General features: G+C 40.3%; 1 long non-coding RNA gene across 1 annotated transcript; it reads right to left on the bottom strand.

Annotated features, from left to right (window-relative positions):
- Positions 1 to 419: 419 nt before the first annotated feature.
- Positions 420 to 10,492, bottom strand: LOC143889944 (uncharacterized). Its single transcript, XR_013255009.1, has 3 exons — positions 10,353 to 10,492; positions 10,145 to 10,194; positions 420 to 944 (listed from the first exon to the last, which is right to left on the bottom strand). It is a non-coding gene; the product is annotated as an uncharacterized LOC143889944 (long non-coding RNA).
- Positions 10,493 to 11,128: the final 636 nt, after the last annotated feature.

Genomic DNA, 11,128 nt, shown 5'->3' with positions numbered 1-11,128 from the left:
CGATTAGGCTTGCTAGGGAGGGCGGTCGTTTGGTGGCTCTTGAGTAGTTCGACTTTTTACCGCCTTGAGCCTTTATGGCCTTTTGTCATCTTTTATTTTTATCTTTTCGTAGCCCTTGTGCTTTCCTCTCTCATGTTTGCAGTTAACCATCTCGGTCCTTCTCTTTGACTGAATTTTCAACCATTAAAAAAAAGTAACCCTTGGTTCATTGAAGTAGTTGTGTATTAAAAAAATGGAACAAGTGAAGACTATTTACTTTAGTAACAAAAAGCCCAACATAGACATGCAATGACCTTAGGAACAAGTTGAATTGTTCCAACAAAAGAAGAAATAAATTCATCTCTCGAGATGTCCATGTAGTGGAACAATTTAAACATTTTGATATAAACTTATAACGAGATCATCTAAAGTCCATACAATGAAAAATAAAAAATTGAAATTTATTATTAAAAATTTCTCGAGATTCGTCGTGACAAGAATTGAAACAAATAATTCATTCGGTCAATAGAATTCAACACATACATCCCCACCCCACGCCGGGGAACAAATATTACAACTCTAGTCAGTCCAACTTTGCACATTGCGCCACCAATTTAAATAGCCAACCCAAGAAAATCTTCACAAAGGAATCATTCAAAAAAGATAAATTTTTTCACAAAGGCGTGTTGAGTGGTGTGAAGTATTCAACACCACTGAGGAGGAAGATAAATATGTTATTCAATTTCACCGAACAATGGCGAGTATAGCAACGCTGCTTCCGCCAATCATCTCGCACGACTATGCTTGTTCTTCAATTTCACCAAACAATGGCAATTACAACAAAGTTGCTTCCGCCAATCATCTCGCACGAATGTCCTTATTCATCAATCTACCAAACAATGGCAATTACAACAAAGCTCCTCCGCCAATCATCTCGCACGATTGTCCTTTTCGTAAGCAAAACTCTGGAATGCCATCAAGAGAACATTTTTGTCATGTTAGATAAGAAAGATATCTACCAAATGAAACGAAGAAGAGCAATAGAGTAAAATGGTTTCACATAATACTTCTTATTGATGGAAATTTTAAAAACTACAATGAACTTCTTCAATGCCAAGGCGCCAAAAGTAAGCAAGCCTTGGATGCTAAAAGCGAAACAAAATAAATTTTCAAAACCGTAAGTATTTGCCGGTGGCAAGTGTTGCAATTGGTTGAAGTGCAAGTGTTGTGTAGCAAGAGTTGTAGCACTCTTTCGGGGAGAGACAAAAGTGCATAACATGGTCGTTTCGGAAGACAACTCCAACAGAAGCTCAGGTGCAGTTAAAGAGCAATCTGTGGGTTGCTTGAGAGAGAAAATCAAGTCTGGTTGCTCTACCGTTATTTTGCAGTGGAAGCCAGCAACCCAGCGGTATGTTTGTTGGAGTTCATAAACCCATCGCTACATTTGGTGGAGTGCAGCAAACCATCGGCCGAGTTTGATGGAGTTCAGCAAACTATCGTCAATGTTTGTAGGGATCATCAGAAAACCTCCACAAGGTTTGATGAAGTACGGTGGAACCATCAAAGTGGAAGATAACTCTAGGAGAGCTTGATGGAGTTCGGCAAACCATCGTCAGCGTTTGTAGGGATAGGCAGATAACCTTCGCGGAGTTTGATGGAGCACAGGAAAACCATTAATGTGGAAGATAACTCTAGAATAATTGATAAGGCAATGGCTAGTAGACATTGGGTCAGTGTGGTACAGTCGAAGTACTAGTGGCAACTGTTTTCAAGAGTGCTAAGTCTATGCTAATGTGGAGCTGAGTTCGCAGTGTGCTCAGCGTCAACGAGGGCGTCAATGTTATCAGGTGGGAGAGTGTGGCGGGGACACAGTTGATATTAAAAACAGAAATGACCTTTTCTTGTTGCGCCTTGCAAAGCATGTCACCAGAGCACTTTTGGTGGGCACTCCTGCTTGAGAGGGCTGGTTGGCCAAAACCTTTAAGGGAATTAGCTATGTGACATGCTAACTCCCCCACTTAGGTCCAACTGGTTGTGGGTCAAGACCTTATTGTCTTGCCGAAATGCTACATGAGGACTTGCGCATGCTTGTGAGGCACAGTGGGAAATCAACTTGTTGTTCGTAGGCTTACTCTAAGGGAGCTTTAGGTACACACTGAGAGTTTTCTAAAGGGATATATTTCAATTTCTTTGGTCGAGGAAGGGGGCCAAAGACAGTGCATGTTGGGTCGAGTTCCCATTCGTATTGTGCCCATTCATATTGTGCATTCGGACTGATACTACTGAGGTTAACTATACCGATGCCTCAGCACTACGGTACGTCTTATGGTTAGGCCAATCTCTAGGCCTCTGTTCTAAAAGGCGGCCACCCAAGCCGCCCAGGCGCTGGGGGTAGAAAAAACGCACCGCCCAGGCCCTGGGAGTTTAAAAAAGCGGTCTCACCGCCTGGGCATTATTAGGCGGCCGCCCAGGTGATAAGGCGGCGCCTGGGTGCGGAACGTGGGCGGGGCGAAGACTCAGATGAAGATAGAGTCTTGGTCTTGGAGGGAGAGGGCAATGATTGGTGAAGACTGAGGAAGTGCTTGGATTTTAATCTTTTTTTTTTGTTATGGATTTGTGCTGTATTGTTAAATACTTAAATTATTAAGTACTTTATGCTTAATTTCTTATTATGTTTTTGACTTTTTGTTATTATTTAATGTTTAGTGCATATGCATAAAATGGTTTGGATTGTTATGTATTCAAGTATTTATATTTTATATAAAAAAATGCAAGATATTATGAAAATATATTAATATCTAAAAAAAATAAAAAACGCCTGGGCGCTGGGAGGTCAATCAACCGCGCAACTCCGCCCAGCGCTTTTTAGAACACTGCTCTAGGCTTTCCATGGGTGTGGACTATGAGTTTTCCAAAGAGGTATACTTCAGTTTGTTTGATCTAGTAAGGGGGTCAAAGACAATGCATGTTGGGTAGGGTTCCCACTTGCATTGCGCGTTCGGATCGGTGCTGAGGTTAACTATAACGATGCATCGCAACGCAGTATGTCTTGCGATTAGGCCAATCTCTAGGCTTTCCATGAGTTCGTGCCGAGGTGGCTTCGGTCGCCCTCGCGAGGTGTAATTCTGGCGGGTAAATTCATGGGGCATACTTGCTTCTTGGTTGACCAAGCCTTCGGGTTTCGCAGATTGAAGTGTGGCATACTGCCTCATTCCTTGGTGGGCTTCAGCTATCCAAATGGTCTCTCAATGCGTTGGTGTGAGTGCCTAAGTCTTTGGGCTTAGCGGAGCAAAGCGTGGTTGGACCTGGCCTTGCTTCAAGACAGATGGAGTTGGCTTGCGAGACTTCAGTCCTTGCAGATTAGTTCATGGCATAGGTATGTGCATTGAGCTGCGAGGTCAAAAGAATTGGCGGGATTGGTGTGTGGCATCGTCATGCCTTGCACTGGATGGACTTTGCACTTAGCCTGAAGGCCTTATGTTCGATGTACTCATGATGCAGGCTATCAGAAGAGTGGGAGGGCCACGCTCAGTGGGTTGATGAAAGGCTTTGTGGTCCTGAGCAAAGTATCGAGAGGTGCATAGCAAGATCTAAGCCTAGTAGCCTGCTGAACAATTTGCAGATTATGTGCACAAGTGAAGCATCAAGACGTGTTTGGTGTGTAAGGCCTTGAGTGCCTTGCATTGGTAAAGGATGCCCTAAGCATATGTGTATGTAGGGGCGCCGCATAGGTTTTGTCCGCTGCGAAAAAGAAAAATCCCATGACACTAGGCCAGTAATAACTTCATCTCATCATCAAGTATTACGAACAATAGATACTATTTTGCACGCCCACTATTGTATGACAATGGAAGGTCGTGGTTTGAAACTAATGGCCCTATAGAGAGGCAAGTCGCAAGAGTTCTCACAACCAATACATTTGAACTTTGTAATTGAAGCCACAGTGAGGAAGTTCTAGGCTCCTAGAGTTCAAGCGTTTGGTTGGACAGCCCACCTTAACAGAATCCGGACGGTGGATTTTCTGTGGAACCAGCATATGCTCATTCTAGATCATTAAGCTCTTAGCATCGAAGCCAGAGAATATGTTAACCATATATTTATCGATAGTAAGTTGGCTTGGGAGATAAGGAGTTGGTTGTCGGCTAGATTCGGAATGTCATGGGTATTTCCGGAAAAGCCTACTTGAGGGTTGATCTTCGGTGCCTAGGAAAAACAAGGGAAAAATTCTATGGAATGTCTTCTCCAGCCACTTTGTGAGTCATCTAGAAAGAGAGAAACGCTCGAGTTTTTAAAGGCCTTGTGAAGAGTTCTTCTTTGGTATCAACTCGATTTTTTTCTCGTGTTGGTTGAACATTTCTCGGATTTGGGTTCGGGTTGGGAAAAGCCAACCCAAGGAACGTTCGGGTCGGGTTATGGTTGATGTGTCGGTAACTCGACCTGAGGCTAAACCCATACTATTTAGAGCATTTTTTTAGTAAGAAAATGATGAAAACTTGAGCACACCACCGACACCAATCTAATATTTTATTCTCCCAGCATTCCATTAATGACTTCTTATCTTGGGAAAAGCAACCAGTCCTTTAGTCAGTCCTTTCCATTAATGACTTTTGATCTTGGGAAAAGCAGCCAGTCCTTTAGTCGATTTGAATTCAATACTTGCCTTCTGGTAACTTCTGGAATAAGTAAAATGTCTTTTCTTCTCTATGCAATAAATACCCTTTACTTTTCATGAGAAGCTTTCATGTACCATTTCATTTCTCCTCTACGCAACCCTATTTCATTTCTTCTTTCTTCAAACATATAAAAGAACTATAAAGTGTTTTTTTTCCAGGGTTTCCTCTGGACGGCAGCGCCTAATCTTCACCATCTACACAGGACGGCAACATTTGGGCGCATATGGGCACTTCGTCGATCCTGGTTTTATTGCGGGAGTAGTGAACTCTCAAGCAGACAGGGAGCCTTCCCTTTGTTTTTTATGTTTCTTCTGTAGATTTTTTTTTCCAACTCGAGTCAGGGTTCGGGTTGAGAAAAAAATGAGGCGGGTTGGGTCGGGTTAGGGTTGGAGAAATGGCCCCTCAGGTTGGGGTCGGGTTGGCCTCAACACGACCCAACCCGACTCGAGTTGCACCCCTAAACTATATCATGGGCGAAGACTATTCCTTCCTTCGCGTTCGTATCCACTTATGATCTTTGGTGTGGATTGAGAGAGGTGTGCTTCAGTTGAAAAGTTAAAAGAACTACCATTCATGAGTGGGAGCCGCCGCATCCTGAGGTCTTAAAGCTCAGTTTTGATGGCTCCTCTTTGGGAAATCCACGCCCGATAGGAATAGGAAGGGTTCTTAGAGATGAGGAGGGGTTGGTTCGTTGAGCATTCCCGGGCCCTAGATATCCAATTCCAATGAGGCAGAGGTGTGTGTTGTGCATCAAGGGATTATACTCATCCATCGTGATTCCTTAGCAAATGTGGTAATGGAAGGAGATGCCTTGAATGTTATTCGTGGGCTCAAAGGATCTCATACTTATCCTTGGAGATTTGCCTCTCTTTGATGAAATCCAAGACCTAATAAGGGATGTTCAAATAGATTCACCCTGTTAGATGTTCGGCCAATGGTGGAGCGAATAACCTAGCAAAGGAAGGGGTATTCAAGTCAGAGCTAGAACTATACGACTACCTTCCCCTTGGACTACATTCTGCTTGTTGCCTTTTAGCCTCTTTTACTTCGCATAAGAGGCTTTTATTAACTATCATGTAATCTGTATTTCATTCTAAACTGACCACCTCAGTCTTTTATCTTTGAATAAAACCATTTAGCCATTCAATAAAAAAACATATGTACTTGAAGCCTTCAAATTAGTCATAGTGGCTGTCATTATGTCAATCCATGGATATCACATATATATGGCTTGAATACTTCATATCCAAATCCGCATAGATAAAAAATTACCCTCTCCACCACCTTCCACATCATAGTTACCAGCATGGTTTCAAATTTCAGTTTCGGAATGCATTTCAGGACGAAATCAATCTACCGGCTATTTTATCTCATAGCGAATTTCGATCGAAATTTCGGGATAATATTAAATAGTTATCAAAAATCGAGATTTTTGGGTGAAGCGAAAGTGAAAAGCGAGTGCTCTCGGAAAGGGAGAAAGCCGAAAGAGCAAATCGTTGGGGAAGCATCAAGGGAAGCATCGGCGAAGCGTAAAAATAAGAGCTATGGAAGAGAACAAGAATAGCAAGAAGTGAAAAAATATAAAAATAAAATAATTTTAAAAATTTAGAGAGAATTATAAACAGGTTTTAATAATCCATTTTAAATGTCTGTACAATTTAAAGCAAGTGAAATCATGTTTTTAAGCAACATAAGCAAATCAAACCACCGTAAATGATTCAAAATTCCAGCTAATATTAAATCCTAATTCAACCCAAAAAAATAAATTTGAACACGAATCCAACTTCCAACCATCAATCAAATATCAAAGTTAATGCAAAATTTTCTCGAGTCTAAAATGGACAATTAAATGATTGATCACTTAAATGATTAAATGATAAATCGCTCAAGTGAAGAAACTAACTAACATCACTTTTACATATACACATCAACATTATTACACATACACTAAAATGAAGTGTGATAAATGGATAAGTTTCACTGAAATGTACAACTAATCACTTAAATAAAGATACTAACATCACTTAATATATAGAGTTCTCAGTATCATCAACAATGTGTGCACAGTAAAATTAAGCATCTATTCATCTCATATATGAATTACAAACAACGACTAATTAATATAAATGCATTATACTCATACACATACTAAAATAAAAATAAGTGTCAAACTGTTAATTGAATATAATAATTTAATCAAAGTATCAAATCAAATCAAATTTTAAAACAACCTCAAAAGTCACATCAAATTTTATTTCTTATTTTTGTCTTTTTAAATTCGTCCAGGGTAGTAAATTTTAGTTTCGGCTTCGATCGGCATAGACACAGAAACATTTTGGTTTCGGTGGAAATCTTGGAAAATCACAAAACATATCGAAGCCAGTGCAAATGAAGAAATTTAAAGATGAAACTTTGGGAAATGCTAGATAAGCACAAATACATACTTCGAAACAATTACATAAGCAAAAAAAAAAAAAAAAAAAAAGGCCATCCATAATGGATTAATCATATCGAACATCTAGTGACATGCATTGGCACACATGTCTGAAACAATAAGGTCAATAAAGAAGTACAATATAATGAAGTATAATAAATTACAATGACCAGCACCCCCCCCCCCTCTCCGAGGACCCCCCAACTCTGTGTCAATGCAACATAAAGTTACGAGGTATTATACGTCCCATGCCGATCTAACATCCCATGTATGAGATAGGTTACACTGTTTTGCATCCTCGCATGCCGATCTGACATCCCGTGTATGAGATAGGTTACGTTGTTGTGCAGCTCAATGATGCTGCCTGCCAAATATCATTCTCTACATTAATGGAATGAAATGTAAATCATAACATCTTTCCATCTTTATGTCGTTCCGACCATCTCGGTCGAATTTCGGGAAGTTCGAAAATTTGGGTCGAATTTCGGAAACTTCAATCAAAATAACGACGTGGAAGGAATTCATTGAAATTTTGTTTCGGTGGGGATGGAAACGAAAACATTTCGATTGTTTTTGGGGAAATTTTGGGTAAATTTAAAATCCTTCTTCCTCCTCTTGTGATTAATCAATTAAGAACAACACGCTCAATATTAAAAATAAAAATTAAAGAAAAATAGGAAAATAAGGGAAATAAAAAGAAAATGATAAATGCATACCTCTTCACCTTTCATCTTCTCATAATTAATCAATTAGAAAATTAACTACCATAAATAAATATTTATAACTTACTAAAAAAATGAAAATTAAAAAACAAGATAAGATAAAATGAACAAAAAGAACCAAAAAGGGCGCTGATAAATTCACCCCCATTCAAGGATAAATTCACCCCCTTTACTGGTTGTGGCAGTACACCTTTTATTTTTTGAATAAACAACTGGTACTCTCTCTCTCTCCCCCCACCAACCACCACCTAGAAAGGCATTTAACCTATTTTCTTGTGGTTTCTTTCTCTCAAGCAGTGTCGAGGAGGAAGTTTGATGGGGAGATGAAGAAAGACGTAGTAAGCTAACGTGGAGAGAAGAGGACTGGGCTCCGGCGGGGTTTCCATCTTTCTTGCGAGAAGATGATGACCCCATGTCCAGCAGAAAAGAGTCCTTTTGCAAAGATGATGAGCACATCCAAGATGATTTTAATCTGTGAATTGAGTAGCCAAGTTCCGTATTATGATTATGCCCTTGATCTGATTTTGTATGTTGAATCCTCTCATGCTGACAGAGAGATAGAAATTCTTTGTTCACAACTACGGAGAAGATTAAGTGCCTTGCATCCAAATCCTTTTGTCCTTTTAAATGACATAACCGCAGCCCTTTGAAAGCCGCCCTTCTTTCCGTCTCTTGGGTTCCAATCGCCTGGATTTTATTGTCGGACGCCGTTGCCATGTTGGCACCTTCTCCGGCCAGCTCTAGGGTTTCATACGGCCAATGGCAACCCAGCCCCAAGACTTTCTTGCTGTAGAGAGAGAGAGAGAGAGAGAGAGATCAGTACAACCGGTTGTTTATTCAAAAACTAAAAGGTGTACAGGTTGGTGCTTCACAACCAGTAAAGAGGGTGAATCTATCCTTTAAGGGGGGAAATTTACCACCGCCAAACAAAAAATAGAAAAAAAAAATGGGAAATGTGCTTCCCAAAATTGAGAAGCGTGCTTCCCACAAATCGAAAATTTGCTTCCCCAATTTTTTAGAGCATCGGTGTTTCTCACTTCTGAAATGCGATTCTCCGTAAGTGTGCTTCCCAACTTTCAGAGACATTTCCAACAACCTTGTTCCAGGATTAAGTTCCAAACAAGCAAAAAACTTCTTTCCCTACCTCTCACCTACAAGAATTGAACACTTAATGAAACTAAAGAGAACCTAGCAGTTAGCATACGAGCCCACCATTGTATTTCTTAAAGAATATACAATTTTGGGTAATGCAGAAATGGACTTTCTGCATCATAAACTGCAAAATACCAAAATGTAATTTGGAAGTTAAAAATAAATCAAGTGAAATGACCAAATTAGAAACGTAGAAGCATATAGACATAAGATATAAAAAAATATAATACAATATTTGAAGTGTGGTATTAGCCCATCTCCACTCCTTTTCATAACAATACTCTGAAAACTAAGTTTAAAGTATTCACCATATTTGATCCATGTTCGACAACATAGCTGAAAATAAAAGAATAACATTATATGAACGTCCTTCAACACTCACACTGGATTGGCAATCAATAAGCTCGTGGATCAAACTCTCATGAACTTATCATTCAAAGCATGATTTTTGAACTATTCCTAATGTTGAAACCGCCGTACATGCATGCGGTGTGCATTATCAATGTGTTTAAGTATCAACCATGGGACTTTGGCAAAGAATGTTATCACTGCTTGAGAATCAAAACAACGGTGTAATCATAGGTTTTACCAAAAAAAAAATTGAATAGCCCAAATGCCTGCCCGCTCGAATACAGAGCAAACTTTAGTTCCGGTTGGCAAATTATGATCCAAGATCTACTCCATCTGATGTGAGTAAAAATTTGAAAGGATGAGGATGCTGTTCGAACATGTTGCAATGCATCAACTCCTGGTTGAAAGGCTTCAGTAAGCACCTTTCTCTAACTTAAAATCGTCTATGCTCTCAATAATTTAGCATTGCCTAGGCTTCCTGAACAGGGCTTCAATCTCAACTGTGCAAAGTGAACCAATATGGTCACCCAAATTAAGCAAGAATGGTGTATCATTATCCAATGGTGATGGGTCTGGGTTTACAATTATTGGAGATTCACAGTACATGTGTAATATGTTCATTTGGGGATGTCTCATTCGCCAACAAAAAAAATGAACAATCAGTAATTCAAACTACAGAGCCAAGATAGATATTCAAAGAAAAGGGGATACGTAAAAGTTCCGAAAAAAATTCAACATTCAATACCCAAAATAGAAAGTAAACGAATGAATCAATTTCCACCAAATAAAGACTATAAAGCATGCTTTAAGACCCTGATAATATGAAATCGTACCTGTAGAAGCCCATATACATCAACCAGAATATAATCAGCCAAAAGATCCTCTGCCAAGAAAAGACAGACAAAATACAGGAAAATCAATAACAAGATCCTCTGCCTAAAGGAAAGGAAATGAAACCCTAACTTGGGTAAATAAAACCCTAGATGAAAGGGAAAAGAAGAAGAAAAAGTAGAATAGAAAATCAAAAGGAAAACGGCTTACAATTCATAGACCATGCTACCATCATCCATCTTTGATTCACAAGATCGTTTCTCGAAGGTTCTAGAAGGAAAGACCTCGATGAAGGAAGAAAAACCCACGGCGAACGAGAGGGAGGGAGAGAGGGCCATTGCCTGCGAAAATATGAACGGTCGGTGCGTCGAGGAGGAATTTATAGGGAGACAAATAATAGGGCTCGGATCGATGGTCAGGATTGTTTTCGTTGGCGAGTGATGGATGAAATGTGAACTCTACAGCTTACATTACTTTTATTCCAGATAACTAGGGGTGCAACTTGGGTCGGGCTCAACCCGAACCTTACAGGTTCATTTAGGCTCTGGTTGGGTTGGCATTTCCTTGGGTTGGGTGAAGGTTGGGAAAAGCAAACCGATTTAATTTCGGGTTGGGTTAGGGTTGAAGGCTTGGGAAGCCGACCCGAATCCGACCTCCGAGGGTGTCAAGGGATCCACTTCGGACCGGATCCACCTAGGCCGCGGTCATGATCCATTCAAATTTTTTCGGTCGAATCGGATTGAGAAGTTTTCTTCGAATCCTACTTCCCATGTCTTGGTCACAATCCATTTCAAGTCGGACCGTCCATCGAAGTGTCCTAATCGGTCCTACTCACTGATGGTGCTCAAAATCCGACTGCACGAACTAGCTTGGTAGAGCTTGTGATCCTGCGCTCACAAACAAAGCGTCAGTGGGCCCAGAGTTGTGGCTCCAGGCGGCCACTTCGACACTTAAGGAAGAGATGGGCAACACAGACAAAAGGATAA

The sequence above is a fragment of the Tasmannia lanceolata genome, unplaced genomic scaffold (genome assembly GCF_043159265.1).
Source record: "Tasmannia lanceolata isolate RefF3 unplaced genomic scaffold, GAP_Taslan_0.1 ptg000013l, whole genome shotgun sequence".
In the NCBI taxonomy this organism is placed as follows: domain Eukaryota; kingdom Viridiplantae; phylum Streptophyta; class Magnoliopsida; order Canellales; family Winteraceae; genus Tasmannia; species Tasmannia lanceolata.
This window is presented reverse-complemented; position numbering and strand designations above follow the sequence as displayed.